General features: G+C 37.6%; 1 protein-coding gene across 1 annotated transcript in view; it reads right to left on the bottom strand.

Moving 5' to 3' along the window:
- DPYD (dihydropyrimidine dehydrogenase) overlaps positions 1–14631 on the bottom strand; it is a 367931-nt gene that overhangs the window by 305635 nt on the left and 47665 nt on the right. The gene's annotated exons all lie outside the window — the stretch shown is intronic.

Below are 14631 nucleotides of genomic sequence, written 5' to 3'. Positions count from 1 at the left end.
ATACAGAAAGAATCTTCCCTCTACATACAAATAACTTGGCAATCAGAGAAGATGATGAGAAAAAAATCCTCCCCACTGCTTTTTCTTCCCCTTCTAAAAGAAAATTAATAGAGTAATAGTATTAACTGACCATTATCCATACACTGGAAGAATGCAAAGGTAAAACAAAATGAGCAAACTACCAGATACTATTTAGTGCCACTGACCCATTGTTCTAACTGCAGCCACTATGCAGCACAAAAATGCCGAATTTTTTTCCTTCTTATAGTAATTTCCCATATTAACCATTAAATGGCAATTTTAAATATAAAGGCAAATATACAGCACCAAGACAAATTTAGGAGGGCTACAACAGTGTAGGTTATGCTTTCACAAATAATTCCCACTCCATCTGAAAGGCATAGTCCTTTCACCTCCTGAACACTCAACGTTTTTTTGCAATACTACTACTGCCAAAAAAGGAGTTCCACACTAAATATAAAAGATGACACTCTGCCACACAATGCATGGAAATGCTTACAAATTTATTGGCAAAAATTCAGTGTCACAATAATTGAAGGTCTGGAAAACATGAAATCATAGAATTTAAGGAGGGCACTTATTACTGATTGGTAACAATAAACAAAACACTGAGTTTAAACTTTCCAGTCATTCTGCTTGGTACAGCAGCAGGTATGAGGCTTTAGATTAAAGACAGATGCTATTCATTTTTAGGGAATTTGGATATTTCTTTCACTTTTAATCCAGATCTGTTTACACAGCATTAGAAACTCATATGGTAATGCCTTGTTCTCTTGCTGTATATGTTTGTCTGTAAGGAAACAGGTGAAAAAAAAATCACAGCATGTTACATACACAGACTCAGTGGTTCAGCTGAAGTTTTGTCACTGAAAAAGCAGCAGCATCTCAGTGTCAGTGCTAGTCATCAAAGCAAACCAAGGTGTTGAGCAGATACTCTGATCCAGGATATCCAGGGACAAGTATGTTTTTTCGCTCTGTAGTTTTGATCTTTATCTCTGACTGATACTCCTTTTGTGATTGCTGTCCCCAAAACCCCTGACAGGTGATGTTCAAATGTGCATGTATGGGGCAGGGGTTTCCAATCCAAAACAGAGCCTTCAGAACTCTGAAAGCAGCTGTAGGAGCCTAAAGCCAGCTTGGAGAGTCCCAAATGTGTATTCTTCATTAAATATTGGCACATACTATGCCAAATTATGTCACTGCTGAGAGGAAAATTTTGACTGCCCTATACTCAATTATTCATTGGAAAAGCACTCTGATCATTACCACTATCAAGCCAGGAATTCAACCCATATCCTTTGCCAAATCAGGACGTACCCTCGTCCACTCAACACGCCCTATTCTTCCACTCCATGCTGAGTGATCCAATTCTGATGCACAAGGACCTTTAAATGCAGACAACATACACAACACACATTTGCAGTCAGCAAGCTCACTGTATTAACTGCACAGAGAATTTGGTGGTGTTTTTGATGCTGGTAGGAATTACTAAGGGATATCAGTACTGATTGATCCCCTTTTTCATTCCCATTAATAACTGTCTGCAGTTGTCTTCCCTTTGCCAGACCAGTGCAGAGTCTCGATGCTCAGCTAAGTCAGTGGTCATTTTTTTCCCAAACATCTGACACTACTTCTGCCTAAAGGAGCATGGGCAAGCCTGATCGCTGGCTTTTTAACCCCTGTGCATCTCCTCTGTACTTTATTTTCTTTTAGACACTCTTCAGGTGTCAGTGCTGAAACAACTCCAAGCAGTTGGAACCAAACACGCCTCCTGGAATGACAAATGATGCCAGTGACAAACAACCTTCCGTTTGCTGGATCATTGCAGCCAAAGGCACTCAGAAATGCTTCAAGAAATGTGTGTGTGTATGTAACTAAAGATCTTTGGAAAGCTTTAAACAGCAATTGCTGTTTTTACTGTAAGTCCAAACTTAATACCACAGAGAAAATTTCTGTCACCAAGAGGTGTCAGACGCTTTTTAGACAGCTGATTGAAAAAATAAGTACTGGGGATAAGAAAAATGCCCAAGATAGGGAATTTTGCCTTTATAATCATTAAATTAAACTAGGTGCAGCACAGCTGGTATTTTTACCTTTGATAGCATTCAATAATCTGCTCGAAACTATCTGTGGTTCACAAAAAGAAATCCCAACATTGTTTTCAGCATGCACTGATAACCTCTGTAGCAAGACTGCTAATAAGACTGAAGATTAACCCCTTAATTGTGAATATCTGCTAATACTCCATAAGTGGTGGTTGTTCCTCATCACATCTGAAACATGCTGAGATATACCATGGAGCAGTTCATAAAGCTATTCCTATGCTATTTTAAATGTATATATTTTGCTAAGGACTGTTCAAAAACTGTAAAGAACATTAATGTATCTTTAAAACGGTTGTGGTGGGTTGACTGCCACAGCACAACAGAGATGTCTATTGATTTGGGGAAAGGCTTTAGAGAGATGTGAAAATTAGTTGAAAATGAGACCAACTGCAAAAATTCTAAGCAATTCCTATCCAACCCCCCAGGTCTCAACAGTAGTCACTACCAAAAAAGATGCCTTGCTATCTCCAATTTCTCCCAGCTGCCAAATTGCTGATACATGACTACCTCTCTGGGCCTCAAAAAGGAAGGCGACAGTCTGTAGATATTATACGTATATTTTCATTTTAGATCTTGTTTTAGATATATTTTTCCTCAAAAAATAGGACTTTTTGGAGGAAAAATTTACATCATTTGACCAGATTAATAGAGTAGTTCTTTCTGATTTCATAAGATTCAACAGGTCTTGGAAAAAAGGCGTACACAATCCCTAACCATACAGAAATTATATTTGGTTACTAAAACTACAATGCCATAAACAGCATCTACAGAGAAGCTTGTTCAAATATCTCTGGAATATCATAATGTCTCAAAATTGATTGCACTTCACACAGTGCAAAATCCTTACACTGAAATGACCTCGAATATATTTCATAAGACAATCATCGTATACATTCAGTAAGTTATTAGCCAGCACATGAAGTCTTAGAATAACTTCCACTGCACTTCCAGCCAACTGTAAGTTTGACGCATTACCTTGGAAGAATGCCACATTTCCTGCTGTGCTAAACTTACTGAAACAAATAGGAAAGCAGCATTGCTGTGTTACATCCTTGCTTTACTATTGTGTAATTGGACCACACTACAGGAACAACACTTTATATTACAAACATTGAGTTACCATTATCAACTTGTGGCTTCACACTCTCAGCACAAAAGCAATGAATTCCTGTCTTACATCAAGAATTAAGCGAGTATGATAGAAGAGGAAATATTAAGAGAAGTTGCATTTCAAAGCTTTGTTTGCAGTTATAGTTTTAAGACAAAATAGATTTTATATGTTATGATATTGTTACACTAGCAAGCAGAAAAAAAACGTTTAGCAACCGCAAAAGCAAAAGATTACTCAAGCCTTTGAGATTTAGGGGTGAAGTCTTCACTCACCCAGCTTACCCAAGTAGAATAAAAGAATAAAAATTGATCACAGAAGCAGGGAGTACAGGGAGATAGTTTTACACTTACTGAAACACATCTAATGGAACTACGAAGGACAGCAAAAGATTTATGCTGTATGGTTCCTGCCGGTTAAATGGCTTCCTGTATTAGAAAAGGAAAATCAGGGATTTCATCTTCAGCTGGGTGAACAGTGGTCCTCTCCTGGGGTATTAACCAGCCTTTCCCCATGCTTTTGGACGCAGAAGAACTTAGCCCTAGAATGACTACATCTCTAACAGCAGAAAATGCCCTAGAATGACTGTATCTCTATAAGCAGTGTAGCCCACCAGCAGGGGGTCTCTACAGCAGAACAGTTGGCATTAAGACCTGACATAACCCTCCTTGAAATGCAGGTAGTCTTTATCTCAGCCTAGTTCTAACCTAGTCCTGTAGGCTTGAGCAGTTGACACGGACATCCACATCCCCGCAGCCGCTGCGTCACAGCTGCCAGTGCTGGCTGTCTTAGAGGCAGCACAGAAGTGCTCACCTGCCACGAGCAGGACTTGCAACTGCCCCCCTGCCCAGGCACGCGCTGCCCTGCTGGCTTTGCACAAATGTCAGCTGTGTCAGTGAGGATGACACAGAGGCACCCTACAGGTAGGCCATGACTACACATGTGGCTCTGCAGAGCAGTTATTCAAGCTTGTCTATACCAACCCCAAAAAATAAGTTACACCAGACTCTGGTAACAGTGCAGCTGCATCTCAGTGCAGGCTGAAAGGCACATTCAAGAAATGGGGCTCCAGCTCCATTTTGGCTACCGCAGCCACATGGCTAGCGGTACTAAGGATTAAGCATGCAGTCACAGCTCTCTTTAGTGGAAAACACTCTAGGGAGGCAGAATATCTCTTAAATATACACCAAGTCCTATTTAAGCATTTTTAAACATCCCTGTATAGTTCTTTAATTAAAGCAAGAATAACTCCCACCCCAATCAATTATTTTATATAAGAAGAAATGTCAAGAGAATACATTTCAGGGCAGAAGAGGGTTAAGACCAGCCACAGTTGCCATGCAGGTGAATTTGCAACGGGAAGACTGAGGCATGGACACCGTGAGGCATAGCCCAACATCTAACTGCCAGCCACGAGCCACGCAAGACACTGCAGGACCCTGAGAACAGGAACTGTCTTACACATGCTCGACTGCCTTCCCTGTTCACTAGAAAGAACACAGATAAGCAGGAAGAACCGCTCAGGAAACCCCTGTATGCTCAAACAAGGTAGGAAAGAAAAAGAAAACGAGCAGAAAATTGTTTTATGAATATATCTTTTTCTACAATGAAAATACTCCTCGAAGTGTAAGTCTTTTCTTGCTGCTTTTGTAATATTGTCAGATACATACAAAGCAAATGCTGGGTTAATACTAATTAAAACTGACAAATATGGAAAAATCTTCACTAGACAAAACAGCAGTAATAAAAGTATTAGTAGTATTACACAGTACCATTGAACACTACTATTGAATAGTAGCAATAAAACTAATAGTATTTACAAATATAGTAATATAATTACTTTATTAAATAAACATCAAATATAGTAACAGTAATCACTATTTTTGAAGTACAGTAAAATCAAATATATTAAAAACTATTGAAATAGTACTAAAAAAAAGTAGTAGTACTATTTTAAAATATTTTACAAAAACTTACCAGTTTTAAAAGATTATTGTATGGTAATGGTGTCGGACTGTAAATCAATGTCTTTTCTAAGTATTCTGATGGAAATCACATTATAATTCTACCCATTAAATTCTGTTCTACATGCACACCCATTATTAGAACTCATTCGAATGAGTCCAAATACTATGGTGATATTTAGAACTGTTGAGATTTTATTTTACAGAAGAAAATGTCTTTTTTTTTTTTCCTTTCTGACAGAAAAAAAAACCCCAACTTTAAATTTTATATTGGACCAAGCCAGAACTAAATGCTCCAGACTGGCTGAACAAGCTAAATTGAAACGTATTGATAAACTCAATATAAAGTCAGACTGAAACTTACTACAAATGCCTGGTCCACAAAGAATCTTGTCACTGCCAATATGCTCTGCACATTACAAAGCACAACCTAGACAAGCAGTACTGGGCATTCAAGACAGCAGGAGATGCTGATCAAGAATATTTAGTTTGTTCTTTGATTCTCCATGACACTTCTTATGTTTGTCTCGCTCTGTAAGCAGCTTCCTTTGTACAAATTGTTGCCTGAAATCTTAACGCTCCTCAGTCACAGGAGCACTAAAATTTAGTGGCCTTGACTTAGACACTAGCAGTGAAAGTTTCTGGGTGGTATCCTGAAAGACCCAAAGTGGTCTAGGGCTCAACGGGCTGTCAACCAACTTTTCAACAGCAAGTTCTAATAGAATATTCTCCTATAAACGTCTGTGTTCCTTAGAAATTAGGATGGAAAATAGTTTCTGCAAAATTTTGTAGCTAAATAGCTAAATGTGTGGTACTGATGCTAGTTATCTTCTTAACAACTGTTTTCTTGAAAAAAACCAATACAATTTAGAGTCTTATTTTCAATAAACAAGTTGATTCCATTGGAACATAAAACTTAAATAACTTCTTCTTGCTCTCCCAAATAGCTTCCAGTAAATAATCAGGATTTAAATTCAGCAGTCTACAGAGGAAGTGCAGATTAATTGCGATGGAAGTTAAATACCTTGGGGCACAGCTGGACCCACAGTATAAGTCCCTGAAACGCCCTCACTCCAATATACAAAACATTTCTAGGAAAATGAACGTTAGCTCTTATATCCAGAAACACAACAGCCAGTATAATACAAAGTTAGGACTCTTGAGATGTAGCAAAAACAGTAAGCATCATTACTAATATTCATCATAACCAAAAGGTTCTAAACACACCATAATCAGACAAGATAATGATGATCTGGCCACCATGAACATACAATGCAAAGACACAGACTACCCAATAAAGCTGTTTTGAATGAAGACTGTATTTTGTCCTCAATCCCCTAGCTTTGCTTTGTACTCTAAAGTCCAAGGAGAATGTACTCAGAGATGCCCATTGCAATAAAAAGCCCACTGACTTCAAAGGAAAGCGGGAAGAAAGATCACTTTTTGAGGCTTTTGAGGACAACAGTACAGGTCTGTAAAGAAAAGCACAGATACATCTAAAATAGCCTTTGTAAAGTCAGAATCATTTATGACTGTACACAAAACAGAATTTACTGCAGGAAACAGGGGTTCTTGAATATATGTGGAATGTTGTACTCTCAATAGACTGGCTACAGTGGAGATCAAATTCATGATTTGCAAATAAAACAGCATGAGCTTCGACAGCTTGAACTAAAATATCTAATTCCTTTGCCAAAGCTGTAACACACCCAGTTTCTGTGTATGTCCCAGAGTTTTGTTATGATATAAATGGTATAAGCCACCTTCTAACTAAACCATCCAAAGCCCTGGAACATAAAATCAAGTATCAACAATCTACCGAAACTCATGGCTCATGGCAAGACCACCAGCAAATTTCCTTCACTTATTTCTGAGCTTTTTGTTTCCCCCAAAATTTTTATTTAATGAACCAAAACCTTTTTCAAAGTGTATCGGCTCATGAAACTAAGGTATTCGCAAGCCAGGTAGTCCATATTGTATATATTGTCTTTAGCAATCCAGAGCTTTTTTTTCTTGATTGTTAATGGTAGCAAAGAAAAAAATTCAGAAATATTTTAAAGCCTTGCATTTTAAAAAGTAACAAAGGAGGAACCCATAGAGTGAATTCAAGATTCTGTAGTGCAATTTCTGCTCTAATGGTTTGCAGAGAAGTGGCTATTAGTCACTGAAAGGTACAATGCTGCACCCGCTGCATGCCATCTTTGGAGTCTTTGTGGTAAGCCATCTGCCACAGTGGTTTTCAAAACCTGTTTCACCACCAACATCAGACAATATCTCCTGCAGTCTGCTAAAAAGAAAAATTTTGACTGTTATCCAATTCTTTTCTTTAAATCATAAAACTAAAAAGTTCAAAAGCAAAAACAGGCTCCCCTCCCTTGAAGCGACAGAAAAGTGGGTTTTGTTTTCTCCTCTCCCCCAGAAATATTTTTGGGGAACGGTACACATGAATACAGCAACGATGTGCTTATCATACATGGAACAGACCTGAAGCATCATTCAGTCACTGTCACACATACAAGAAACAGTATGAAAAACGTGCAAGATTTTACCAAAACTGTTCATTAAGATCTTGCCTAAAGCACACTTCGGCATAACAACACTTTTGTTCTAGATCCACGTATTGTTTATATATGCTAAAAAGCATAATTCAGTTCTCTGATGTAAAATAACTGCAAACCTGCATTGCCAATTGGAGACTCAAAAAAAAATTCAGCATCTTTTCACATCTGACAGTCATGAACACAACCAATGCACAACTGTAGTTAAATTTGAATTTTTTAGTTTATGCTAGCTAGGTGACTAAAGGAACATTAAAAGGAAAACAATCTAACTTATCTTGATCCCCTCCCCTGTAATATCTAAAGAAACAAGCCTACCTTCTATGTGACTAGATCAAAAACAAATTACAATTCATAAATTAAAAACCAGAAATTATATACAGTATTTTGAATAATCTATGTGCAATGATCAGCTGAAATAAACTTGGAAACGTAATTCAGTATCAAAATTTATGGTCAAGGTACTATGAAGTTGAATAGAACAACAGAACAACCCATCTCACAGTCAAGCTCAAAACAAGACACTTTATAGTTTTCTTGATTTATACTTTAAAAATACATAAAGCAATGCAATTACATTCTAAAGTGAAGAAAATAAACATTATCACTAGTTCCACAAGATCTTCAGTGTGAGTTATATCTGTAACTTGAAACAATGGAGTTGTCATATATCAGAACCTTCTTTTTTTAATTACAAAATGAAATATGTAGTGCTTTAATTCTCCATGTAAATGATACAGAAAGACCATGCAAGTTCTAATAACTATCACAAAAATAGCTACATTAACGTCACAAGTTCCTATACATGTTTGCTGCTACAGCTCTGCACAGTGTCTGCCTGTAGACAGAAATTACTCCACCATGGCAAGGTCTAAGCAATGCATCCCAGGCTAGGCCCCCAGAGGGTGGCTAGTGGGTGACTCAGGAGTTAATTAGCCAACAAAGAGCATGAACACAGAGCCTTGTTAATGCCACTAAACAGCTTCTAGCACCTAGGCAGCTTGTTCAGCTGTAGCTATCTTTATACAGGGCTGTCTTGCACTGTAAAGATACATGGCCAATGTTTGGTCAATGCAAGTGATGTTGACAATCTGTTTGATTTGTAATGTACACTACAGATGATAGTGAAATTCTGATTTCAAAATGGTACTCAGACAAAATAAAATTAATTTCTATTAGCCACATAGGTCTTTAATACAGAAATATTACAAAAAGTTCTCAAGCGTTTCTAATATTCTGCATGTATTCATATACAATACCAAATGTAACCATAAACACAAGCATCCTGCTGCATCTGCTTATTCCCATATGCTATTAATCATATGGTAAATTTATAAAATCGTCAACATACATATCTAGAAAAAAAATTCTGAAGAGGAGCATGGTCTATTCTTAAATTCCACAGTTCTGTGCATTGTTTTGGTTTTAGCCTGAGAACAAATTTGCAGGTTTTTTGGTTTTCTTTTTTTTCAAGAATATCTCTAAGACAAACATAACCTAAATAAAGTTCTAAATTAATAAGCCTATATATCACAGTGGTTTACCTAATTAGTATGTCCTCTACGGTGGGTGTGCTGTTTGGTTGTCAGATACATCAGAACATGGGCTGGTGACCCAAGAAGGCACAGTGTTGTTGCACTTCAGAAGCAGCACAATGCTTTTGTTAAATACACATGAAGCAATCACTTTTGTCTCTCCTAAAAACATGCCCCAAGCAGCATTTAAATGACTGCACTGGAGAGAAATGTAAAGACAGAAGAAGGTGGAAGAGAAGTTTGAACTTACTCTCTCAGTCCCAAGTAAGTATACTAATCACAAGGCTAGTGGCTACTTCAGATCACTGGAATTCACTCCAAAGGCTTCCACCTCCCCAGAACATGAAGGATTTCTTTGAATAGATGATCTTTGAGACCTGGATCAAGAACCCAGAGGCAATTATCTTTACTCCTTCTCATTCACCATCCCTTTCAACTTGTACAAGATTGGTGCCATCTCTCAGAACAGCTTAAGAACAATACAGGAAAGCAGGCATACTTTTAACATGACATTTTTCATTGTTCTCATTTTCCTTGTATTTCATGTCTGCTAACTCTTCAGCTCCATGATGTGGCTTTTTAATTAGGAAAACCAAGTTGCCTGACTCAGAACCAGAATATGAACTTGTATTTGCCACACCTCAGGCCAGAGTCCTATCTAGTCGGTTACTAAATATCTTGTAGTTTGTGCTGCAGACTTGTTTTTGTTCACATTTTTAAATCCCTAACATTTACTCTGAAAACTAATGAACACTGTGAAATTATGGAATTTCTTACAGTGCAATTTTCTTGGGTTTCGCCCATCCATAGAAACTATTTGTCAAATACATCTGACAGTCTAGACTATATTAAAAGAAGCTTGATTATTACTAACCCCAGCTTATACAGTTGTCAAGACAACAGTGAATATCATCATTTACAGAAACTGTTTCTATCAAACTGCAAATCACAGTTGAAGTCTCACTCCCATATTCACATTATCCAAAAGCCTATGCAAATATGTGAACGCAAAAGAAAATTCCAAAAGAACTTTGGTGTATTTTATACTGATCCAAACAGACAAGCAACTTTCTCCCTCCTTGCCCATTTCAAAGCACAAAGAAATACGTTGTTTTGGTTTTTTTTTTTTACAAGAAGTCTGTACAAAAATATTCAGCTTTAATTTTCACTTGCAAAGCTTTCACACATACTAACTCTGTCAATGTTCACAAGATAGACCATATACATATTCACCTACAAGTAGGGCCCATTCATGTATTTAACATCTCACCAGTGTTACTGATTGCTCACTGCCATCAGCCACCATGGTGGCTTACCAACCTTGTTGATAAGTAAGTAATTGTAACACCAGATTCAGATGATGGCTTCGTCTGTCTGGCAGCAGGTTCCTGAAATCTACACTAGACATAGGCCTGAAGTGTATTACTAGTATACTGTGCAAAAGCAATGTATCATCTATGGGAGCAGCTGATACTCCAAAGGGTTGGGCTGCCATTCAGAAGGACCTCCACAAGCTAGAGGAACAGGCCTACTGAAACCTCATCATGTTAGCAGGGAAGGGGAAAGGGGAAAGACAAGTGAAGTTCTGCCCCTGGGGATGAGCAACCCCAGGAAGCAGTACATCTGGAAAGCAGTTTTGCAAAACGGCCCTAGGGGTCCTGGAGGATAAGCTGAACGTGAGACAGTCCTTGCAGCAAAGGCCAGTAACATCCTGGACTGTGTTAGGTAGACCATCACCACCAGGGAGAAGATCCTTCTCCACTGCCCACCACTGGTGAGATACACCTGAAGTGCTGTGTCCTGTGCTGGTCTCCCCAGGATGAGACAGACAAGGACATCACAGAGCAAGTCTACCAAAAGGCCACTGACGCTGAGGTGGTTAAGGAACTGGAGCATCTGTCAAACGAGGAGAGGCTGAGAGCTGGGGACACTTAGCCTTGAACAGAGAAGCCTCAGGGAGACTTATCAAAATTATAAATACCTGATGGGAAGCAATAAAGACAGCAGAGCCAGACTCTTCTTACTGGTGCCCAGTAAAAGGGCAAGAAACAAGCAGAAGCTGAAATACAAGGAATTCCAGGGTGTTTTTTTTAAAAAGGGGGCAGGGACGGGTGTAGTATTGTTGTTGGGTTTGGGTTTTTTTGTTGGTTTGGTTTTTTTTTTTTTTATTGTGAGGATATCTGCCCAGAGTTTGGGGAGTCTCCATCCTTAGAGATATACAAAACCTGGCTGGTCACAGCCCTGAGCAACCTGCTCTACTTGACCCTGCTCTGAGCAGAAAAGCTGGTCTACATCAGTGATGTCCAAAGTGTAGTGTGCGTAAGACAATCCACTTGGATATGGGTAGAAAATATTTTTTGTATCATTAATAAAGTTTTTTAAAATTATGTAGGGTTTATTTTCATTTTACTTCATCCTTTTTTAATTTCTATACCTGTGTGTGTTTTATAATTCACTTAATACATGAGTACAGTAGCACATGTACATAATTTATAAAGAAATAAACATACACATATTGGGGGGCAAGCTCAAAAACATGTTTTGGTACACAGTCACTAGTTTGGAAACCTAGACCATACCCAACAGTCCCTTCCAATTTCACCTGTGATTCTCTCTCTTTATAACAACAGATACCTGTACAAATGAGTGAATGGATTCAGTGGAGAAAAAAAAATATCCCTTTCTGCCAGTTGATGTCTGTTGCTTTCTGAAATTTCCCCTTCACCTTGTTAAACCCAGTAAGTCCCTAAATCTTATCTTCTTCTAAATTGATAGTAATAATTGGGTTTGGATTCCTTCCACACATATTGAAGTTACTTCATCGTTCGGGGGGTATCCATTGTGGGGTTTTTTGTTTGTAAGACTCCTCAAGGCTACTTTACCGTACTTTCCCAGAGGAATGGTTACTGCAGCATTCCACATTCTGGTTTTGCCACCTATGAAAAGGCTATGAGAGTCAGCACAGTTAGCCAGGCCACTTCCTCCTCCGCAAATGCTTAGCCCTCGTAGCAGCCAAACCAGTTTATAAGCTCCTTTACATTTCTAGAAGAAGCTTTACAGAGGATCAGGATCCAGATGTTTTACAGTGATTATACATTAAGAACAAATTCAGCTCTGTTTAACAAAAGCTTAATGCTTTTACTTATGCAACCTGACATTATAGGTATATATCTATGCTATTTTTCTACCAAGTTACAACATAAAATACCAAATTAAATTATCATATACACATTCAAGGTATGTAAAGCAATAGTCTGTTCATATGTAAACCCCACATCAAAAAACTAATGTATTTTTATTGTTTACTTAAGCTTTGCAGTTGCATTAAAATATAGTAAATAAACCATCTAGAGTACATTAACAAAATAAGAAAAACATTAACTGAATTAAATGCTTTATGATTTTATGTGCAATCATAAGTAAACCAAATTCTTACAATGCCACTCTTTAGATGCTGAGTAATGGCAAACTACTATCAGTTCATTATCTCATTCAAGGTCTAAAATAATACGTAAAGTAGAACTAAAGTTGATATGCTTTATGACCATTTATGATCATTTCAAAACCCTTCAGGAAGTTCATTTTGCATATATCTATATACATAAACAAGAAAGATTATTTTCATGTAATCCTTAATTTGAATACCATTCAGTTTCTGAAGAGCTGGAAAAAGAACAAGATCCTTCTTGGATATTAGTGTTTGTTTCTGCAGAGCACAGTTATATTCACAGACTAGAAGTGTACTAAACCCCATATTAAACTGACCATTTTTCTCACAGATAAAGTTAAAAAAGGTCTTATTCCCAACAGGAGCACTGGGGAAAAATGTTCATTGTAACTCTCATCTGGCAAACCAGTAGTAGCACTCTGGGAAATCAGAGAGGATTTGGGCAGACTGCCCACTCAACTTAAGGCTCATCTGAGATTCACATATATCTGCTTAGCTATCCAACTAGGATTTTTCTGTTGTTGTTGTTTTCATGCCCACATGATTTTAGTGCCTTGTGTGCAACACGTAACCCTCTCCACATGCTTCCCTTACCAGAAGCAGGCAGGTATCTCACAATACTGAGGCCAGCGAATCTATGTCCTCCCACACCTGGTCTGATGTCCACTATAGTTATGGGAAAGCAAAGTAAACTTTAATCTGTCAAAATGTATCATTTGAATTATATATTCTACAGATAATCTTAGGATCCAAATATAAAAATGCAGCCACCAAGGATACAGGGTGACTACATAGCAGTTGAAAGAACTGTACAGCCGAAAATAACAAGTGTCTTCCACACACACTCAGAAAAATACATACACCTACACGCATATACCTCTCTAAATTAACATTTTGCACCTTTCATGTGTTACTCAAGTATGTTGTAAAAACATACTACAGTCTTAATTTAGTAAGTATTGTCTTTACCTCCATAAAAACAACTAAGAAAAAAAATCAACCATATAATATTGACTGCAATTAAGAGAATTCCAGCGCTGCACAGTATCTGTCACACTTCACAATCAATAACTATTTCTCAGAATGGCTTGTACACTATCAGAAATAGCCAGGATACAAATTTATGAGATAGTAAAGTGCTTTTTACTGTATGCACAGCATAGAATCATGAGAATCTTCTACACAGTCCTTGTAACAGAAACATGACCTTTGAAATGCCAAAGCTCCCTTCACTAGCGAATGTTTATCACCAAAGAGCTGTCAGCTCCCAAGTTTTTTTAAAAGATTAACGCTGCTGAGTCATGTATCACAAACCGCTGCAAACCTACCCATGGAAATTTTGTTACAGGACAGCAGCAACTTGAAATCCAATTTGCTGAAAATACAAAAAGTAGCTTCATATGCCAAAAGTTCCCCAAATCTTTATCTGAAATGACTTTCTATTTACTGGCACTACACAGAAGATAGCTGTACACAGATGATCAACCACATAGGGAGAAAACCTTAAATGTGTGAAGCAAAACAAGCAGAAAGTAAGAAATCACAATTAGAAAGGTGAATGTCATTATTTTTACACTTATTTGCAACACTAGTAGTTGAAATGTTCAGAAACAGAAGAATATAATTTGGAGGTAGTAAGAAAGGTTTCAAAAGAGGCAGGTTGCATTTCAAGTCAGAATACCTTTACAAACACTTAATTCATAGCAGTGTACATGAGACAAGAGCATCATGAACATAGTCAGTCATGCAAATAAAGTCATTCACGCATGTCCATAAATTTAAAGGGATTATGAACGCAATCAAAGCAAATGGGTGTTATTAGTTTCTCAAGAAGATTCTTGGTATTTTTTATTGTTGTTTTTACTTTTTACTACGTTAGCCCAAGTCTAAGT

Source organism: Falco naumanni, chromosome 11 (genome assembly GCF_017639655.2).
Source record: "Falco naumanni isolate bFalNau1 chromosome 11, bFalNau1.pat, whole genome shotgun sequence".
Lineage (NCBI taxonomy): Eukaryota > Metazoa > Chordata > Aves > Falconiformes > Falconidae > Falco > Falco naumanni.
This window is presented reverse-complemented; position numbering and strand designations above follow the sequence as displayed.